Raw genomic sequence first — 7,916 nt, 5'->3', positions numbered from 1 at the left:
TCATCTCAATAGATGCAGGAAAAGCTTTTGACAAAATTCAACACTCCTTTATGATAAAAACTCTCCAGAAAGTGGGCATAGAGGGAACATACCTCAACATAATAAAGGCCATATATGACAAACCACAGCAAACATCATTCTCAATGGTGAAAAACTGAAAGCATTTCCTCTAAGATCAGGAAAAAGACAAGGATGTCCACTCTCACCACTATTATTCAACATAGTTTTGGAAGTCCTAGTGATGGCAATCAGAGAAGAAAAAGAAATAAAAGGATTACAAATTGGAAAAGAAGAAGTAAAACTGTCACTGTTTGCAGATGACATGATACTACATATAAAGAACCCTCAATATGCCACCAGAAAACTACTAGAGCTAATCAATGAATCTGGTAAAGTTGCAGGATACAAAATTAATGCACAGAAATCTCTTGCATTCCTATACACTAATGATGAAAAATCTGAAAGAGAAATTAAGGAAACACTCCCATTTACCCTTGTAACAAAAAGAATTAAATACCTAGGAATAAAACTACCTAGGGAGACAATAGACCTGTATGCAGAAAACTATAAGACACTGATGAAAGAAATTAAAGATGACACCAACAGATGGAGAGATATACCATGTTTTTGGATTGGAAGAATCAATATTGTGAAAATGACTATACTACCCAAAGCAATCTACAGATTCAATGCAATCTCTATCAAATTACCAATGGCATTTTTTTACAGAACTAGAACAAAAAATCTTAAAATTTGTATGGGGACACAAAAGACCCCGAATAGCCAAAGCAGTCTTGAGGGAAAAAAATAGAGCTGGAGGAATCAGACTCCCTGACTTCAGACTATACTACAAAGCTACAGTAATCAAGACAGTATGGTACTGGCAAAAAACAGAGACATAGATCAATGGAACAAGATAGAAAGCCCAGAGATAAACTCATGCACCTATGGTCAACTAACCTATGACAAAAGAGGCAAGAATATACAATGGAGAAAAGACAGCCTCTTTAATAAGTGGTGCAGGGAAAACTGGACAGCTACATGTAAAAGAATGAAATTAGAACACTCCCTAACACCATACACAAAAATAAACTCAAAAGGGATTAGAGACCTAAACGTAAGACTGGATACTATAAAACCCTTAGAGGAAAACATAGGAAGAACACTCTTTGACATAAATCACAGCAAGGGCTTTTTTGATCCACCTCCTAGAGTCATGGAAATAAAAACAAAAATAAACAAATAGGACCTAATGAAACTTCAAAGCTTTTGCACAGCAAAGGAAACCATAGAGAAGACGAAAAGACAACCGTCTGAATGGGAGAAAATATTTGCAAGTGAATCAATGGACAAAGGATTAATCTCCAAAATATATAAACAGCTCATGCAGCTCAATATTAAAAAAACAAAGAACCCAATCCAACAATGGGCAGAAGACCTAAATAGACATTTCTCCAAAGAAGACATACAGATGGCCAGGAAGCACATGAAAAGCTGCTCAACATCACTAATTATTAGAGAAATGCAAGTCAAAACTACAATGAGGTGTCCCCTCACACCAGTTAGAATGGGCATCATCAGAGAATCTACAAACAACAAATGCTGGAGAGGGTGTGGAGAAAAGGAAACCCTCTTGCACTGTTGGTGGGAATGTAAATTGATACAGCCACTATGGAGAATAGTATGGAGGTTCCTTGGAAAACTAAGAATTGAATTACCATATGATCCAGCAATCCCACTACTGGGCATATACCCAGAGAAAACCATAATTCAAAAAGACATATGCACCCAATGTTCATTGCAGCACTATTTACAACAGCCAGGTCATGGAAGCCACCTAAATGCCCATTGACAGACGAATGCATAAAGAAGTTGTGGTACATATATACAATGGAATATTACTAAGCCATAAAAAGGAACGATATTGGGTCACTTGTTGAGATGTGGATGGATCTAAAGACTGTCATACAGAGTGAAGTAAGTCAGAAAGAGAAAAACAAATATCGTATATTAACGCATATACATGGAACCTAGAAAATTGTTACAGATGAACTGGTTTGCAGGGCAGAAATTGAGACACAGATGTAGAGAACAAATGTAAGGACACCAAGGGGGGAAAGCCGCGGGGTGGTGGGAGTGGTGGTGTGATGAATTGGGTGATTGGAATTGACATGTATACACTGATGTGTATCAAATTGATGACTAATAAGAATCTGCTCTATAAAAAAATAAGTAAAATAAAATTCAAAAAAAAAAAAAGAACTTTGCCCATAGGTGAGCTAGAAATCTGTGGCAAAGATTTTTATTTATAAAAGCTGGTTGTCAGTTTATTCAGATTTTATAGAGGAGAAATAAACAATATATTATAGTGTTGGAGATGGTGTATATTTGAGTTGGACAAATCTTCATTTAAATTCCATTCTGCTTTCTAGTGGCTGTTTGACACTGAGCAAGTTTCTTAATCTCTCTGAACCTTTTTCCTCTTTATATATAGTTTAAATAACAGCTCAGTGGGTGAATTTAAGTACAAAATGAGATGCTTTATGTAAATTATTTAGCATAATGCCTTTTAAAATATTCAAAGTAGTTTTATTATAATATTACATATATTTATAATTGCATTAATGTAATAACTAAGTTGTATGATTAAATCAACACATCTTTATTTATTGCTAAAATGTGTCAAGCACTGTACTAAGTTGTGGGAATTTGAAAATAAGCAAATAGTTTGTTTATAAGCCTGTGGGGGAGGTAAATATCAATCAAATAATCATACAAAGTAATGTAAAAAATTACAGTTGTGATTAGTGTTAAGGAGAAATACATCATGTTAAGGAACTGAGTCTTTATACTAAAGTTAAAATTAAATTAGCTTTAAAACAGGGGTTTTATAAGGCTTATTAAGGATTTTAATAATTTTCCTAAAAGAAAGAGAAGTCAATAATGTGTTTAAAATAAAGTGTTAATATGATCAAATATTTGTGTCAGAAAGTTGTCCTGATCACAGCCTGAGAAAACAGCTAAAAAGAGTCTAAGAGTGGATGAGAAGAGGCCAATTATCAAGTGATTGCAATACATCAGCCTACAGATGGTGGTAGATTTTGGTTGTGGATATTGATAGGAGTTAAAGATTTTAGAAAAATTTATGATGTAAATTGAGTGAACTTGGTAATAAATGAATAAGGATGATGAAAAGGAGATGTCAATGCTGACACCTAGATTACTGACATGCCTAATGAGGTGGATGGTGTTGCCATTGCAATAGCATTGATAGTAATTAATAATGAAAATGATATATCTGGAAAATAGCCTAACTTAAGGGCTGAGCAATCACTTTTGAGGTTAAACATGTCCTCCAGAAATGTAACTCATGGTTCCAAATGAGTTAGAACAGAAAACAGTTGAACGTTGAGGAGATAAGAAAAATGCCATTGTTTCCAATACATTCTGATTTTGAAAATCACAAAGGTCAAAAACCTATGGGTAGTAGCTCTACTTCTGTTCAAGATGGAGTAACAAGGATCAGATTTACCTTCCTGCTTAAACAACAAAAAAACAGACAACATGAAACAATGGTTTTAAAGTCACTGGACTTTAGGTATGTTTAGTGATCCCTGAGAGATGAGAAAATAAGATGAACTCTGTGAACATTAAAACTTATAGATGTAGATGGTTTACAGGTGTGGTCCAAAGAGCAAGAAAGCAGACAGACTCCAATGTATTCCCTGAATTATAGAGACAAAGCTGAGATTACAGAAAGAATAAGATAGCTATTGTCCACAGGAAAGACTACAGATAGAAGGGAAGAGCACGGAGAGAAAATTTCAGGAATCTGGAGAGTTTCCCCTTTGAGTATTTATATGGTACTGTAGTCTATTAAGTGAGTAATAGCATTATGTCTAAAAAAGCAATGTATATACCTTAATTAAAAAGTACTTTATTCCTAAAAAATGTTAACCATCAACTCAGCCTTCTGTGAGTTGTAATCCTTTTGCAATAGTAACATCAAAGATCACTGATCACAGATCACCGTAACAAATACAATAACAATAAAAGTTTAAAATATTGTGAGAATTACCAAAATGTGACACCGAGGCTCGAAGTGAGAAAATTCTGTTGGAAAAATGGTGCTGATAGACTTGCTTGATGCAGGGTTGCCACAAAGTTTCAATTTGTAAAAAACCCAACTGTGAAGTGCAATAAAGCAAAGCACAATAGGACAAGGTATGCCTGTATACATAAGGATTTTATATATTTGTATATACATATTTTCCTATATATATAAAATCTCTCTTGTATATATATATATATATCCTCTGAAGAAACCTCTAAAATAACAAAACAGTATAATTAGTAAGTCAAAAAAAGGAAATAAAATAGAATAACAAATTAATTCAAAAAAGAGAGAAAAGGATGAAAAAGTAAAAATAGATTGGAAATGTAGTAAACAAGTAAGATGTAGATAGTACATTTAAAATTAACCACATAAATAATAACCAAAAAGTAAAATGCAAATGGTCTAAACACACCAATTATGAGGGAGAGCTTTTCAGACTGGACAATAAACCAGGACTCAACTATATGCTGCCTAAATGAAACATGCTTTAGATACTAACCCCTTATCATATATACAATTATAAATATTTTCTTCCATTTTATAGTTTTTTTCACTAGGTATATGGTTTCCTTGTTATGCAGAGTTTTTTAGTTTGATGTAGTCTAACTTGTCCATTTTTACTGTTGTTGCTTATGCTTTTGTTGTAATATTTAAGAAATCCCTGCTAACACCAATGTCATGAAAATTTTCTATGTTTTCTGTAAAAGTTTTATAGTTTCATATCTTATGTTTAAATTTTTAATGTATTTTCAGTTGATATCTGTGTACTGTGTAAGATAAGGATCCAATTTCATTATTTTGTATGCAGATGTCAACTTTCTTTGGACATACAGATGTCATTTGTTAAAGAGACTATTCTTTCCCCGTTGTGTATTCTTGAAACCTTTGTCAAAGATCAGTTGAACATATATGTATGAGTTTATTTCTTGGATTCTTATCCTGTTCCTTTGTTCTATATGGCTGTTTTTATGCGTGTTCCATACAGTTTTAATTACCGTGGATTTGTAATATATTTTGCAGTCAAGATCAGGAAGTGTAATGCCTCTAGCTTTGCTCTTCTGTTTCAAGACTGCACTGACTATTCAGGGTCTTTCATGGTTCCATATGCATTTCAGGATTATTTTTACTATTTATGTAAAAAAAAATTCAGATAGCAGAAAATATTTGCAAACCACATAACTGAAACGGGATTAATATCCAAAATATATAAGGAACTAAAACTACTCAATAGCAAAAAGTATAAATGATCCAGTTAAAACTGGACAAAGGGCTTGAATATACATTTCTCCAAAGAAGACATACAAGTGGCCAACAGGTATATGAAAAGATGATCAACATTGCTACTCATCAGGAAAATTCAAATCTAAACCACAAGGAGATAACACCTCACACTGGTTAGGATGGCTATTATCCAAAGAACAAAAGATAATAAGTTCTTGTAGAGGATGTGGAGAAATCAGAGCCCTTGTACACTATTGGTGGGAATATAAAATGGTGTGGCCGCTACAGAGAACAGTATGAAAATTCCTCAAAAGATTAAAAATAGGATGAATACATGATCCAGCAATTCTACTTCTGGGTATATATTCAAAAAAACTGAAATAATGATTTGAAGAGATAGCTGTATTCCCATGAATATTGCAGCATTATTCATATTAGCCAAGATGTGGAAGCAACATAAATTTCCATCAATGAATGATGGATAAAGAAAATATGGTATATACATATAATGGAATATTATTGTTTAGTCTTTAAAAAGAAGGAAATCCTGCCATATGGGGCAACATGGATGAGCCTGGAGGACATTATGTTAAGTGCAATAAGCCAGTCACAGAAGGACAAACACTGCATGATTCCACTTATATAAGGTATATAAATTAGTCAAACTCATAAGAACAGAGAGTACAATGGTGGTTTCCAGGGGCTGAGGGAGAAAGAAATGAGAGATGCTATTCAGTTACATAAGATGTATAAGAACTAGAGCTCTGCTATACAACTTTATACCTATAGGTAACAATACTGTATTGTGCACTTAAAAATTGTTAAGATTGTTGATCTCATGTTGTGTTCTTACCACAATAAAAATAGAATAAATTAAATGAAATACACTCTAAATATAAAGACTCAAATAGATTAAATAGAGAAAATATACTAACACTGGTCAAAAGAAAGCAGGAGTAGCTATGTTAATGTAAGACAAACTTGATTTCAGAGCAAAGAATATTATTGAGGTTAAAGAAGACTCCTTCATAGCAATAACTCTGCCAATTTATCAAGAATACAACAAATATTAAGTGTTTGTGCACCTAACAGCAGAGCTTCAAAATATATAAAGCAAAAACTGATATAACTGCAAGAAGAAATATATAAATCAAAATATAGAAGCAGATATTTCAATACCCCTCTCTCAATTATTTATGGGAGAAGAGATAGAAAACAAATAAGGTTATGAGTTCAACATTATCAAACTTCACTCTTGACATTTATACAACACTCTATCTTACAATGGAATACACATGCTTGTCAAATATACATGCAATATTTATTAAGATGGACCATATTCTGCGTCATAAAATACGTCTCAATAGACTTTAGAAAAATTAATCCACATAGGGTATATTCTCTGACAACAATGGAATTAAATCAGTTATTAATACTAGGGAAATTATTTTTAAAATCTCCAAATAATTAGAAAACAGATACAACACTTAAAATAACCCATTATTCAAGAAGAAATAAAAGGAAAATTGACAAATATTTTGAACTGAATGAAAATGAGAATACAACATATTCAAATTCATAAAACATTGTTAAAAAGCAGTATATAGAAGGAAATTGATGATACTGAAATATAATAGAACTGTATTAGAAAATAATAGAGGTATCCATAATGAAGGCCTTAGGTTCCTCTTTAAGAAACTATAAAAAGAATAGCAAATTAAATGCAAAATGAATAAAAGAAAGGAAACCATAAAGGTAAGCATGAACATCAATTAAATTTATACAAGAAAAAAAGTAGATAAAATCAATGAAACCAAAAGCTTAATCATTAAGAAGATCAATAAACTGACAAATTTATTGGCAGATTGAGCAGGGAAAAGAGGGAGAATACACAAATTACAAATATCAGAATTTAGAGAATGGACATCACTGTAAATTCTATAAATATTATAATGACAATAGATTCAACAACTTAACAGAAATGGGCAAAATCCTTGAAATGCACATCTTAATCAGGAAGAAAGAAAGAAACTGAATAGAACAGCATGTAAAAGAAAATAGAAATTATAGCTAAAAACCTCCCCACAAAGAAAACCAGGCTGGAATGGATTCACTAGCTAATTCTAGTAAACATTTATAGGAAAAAATAATACTTTTTCTACACAAATTCTCCCATAAAATCGACAAGGAAAGAATATATTGCAACTCATTTTATAAAGAGAGCATTCCCCTGATATAAAAATGACAAAAAATTACATTATTACAAGAAAGAACCTACAGAGTAATATCTTTTGTCAAAGTGGATGTAAAAATCCTAAACAAAACTTTAGCAAATCAAACCCCAAATGTATAAAAGACTAATTCACAATGACCAGATAGAGTCAGTCCCAGGAATGCAAGATTGGATTAGTATTCAAATATCAATCAATGTAATTCACCATGTAAACAAAATAATAAAGAAAAACCACATGATCATCTCAATTGACAAAGAAAAAACATTTGGCAAAATCTCATATTTGATTTCTTTCCACAAATGTTTTGGATTAATTAGATATTCATATTAAAAAATGAACTTTGA

The sequence above is a fragment of the Orcinus orca genome, chromosome 4, assembly GCF_937001465.1.
Source record: "Orcinus orca chromosome 4, mOrcOrc1.1, whole genome shotgun sequence".
Classification (NCBI taxonomy): domain Eukaryota; kingdom Metazoa; phylum Chordata; class Mammalia; order Artiodactyla; family Delphinidae; genus Orcinus; species Orcinus orca.
This window is presented reverse-complemented; position numbering follows the sequence as displayed.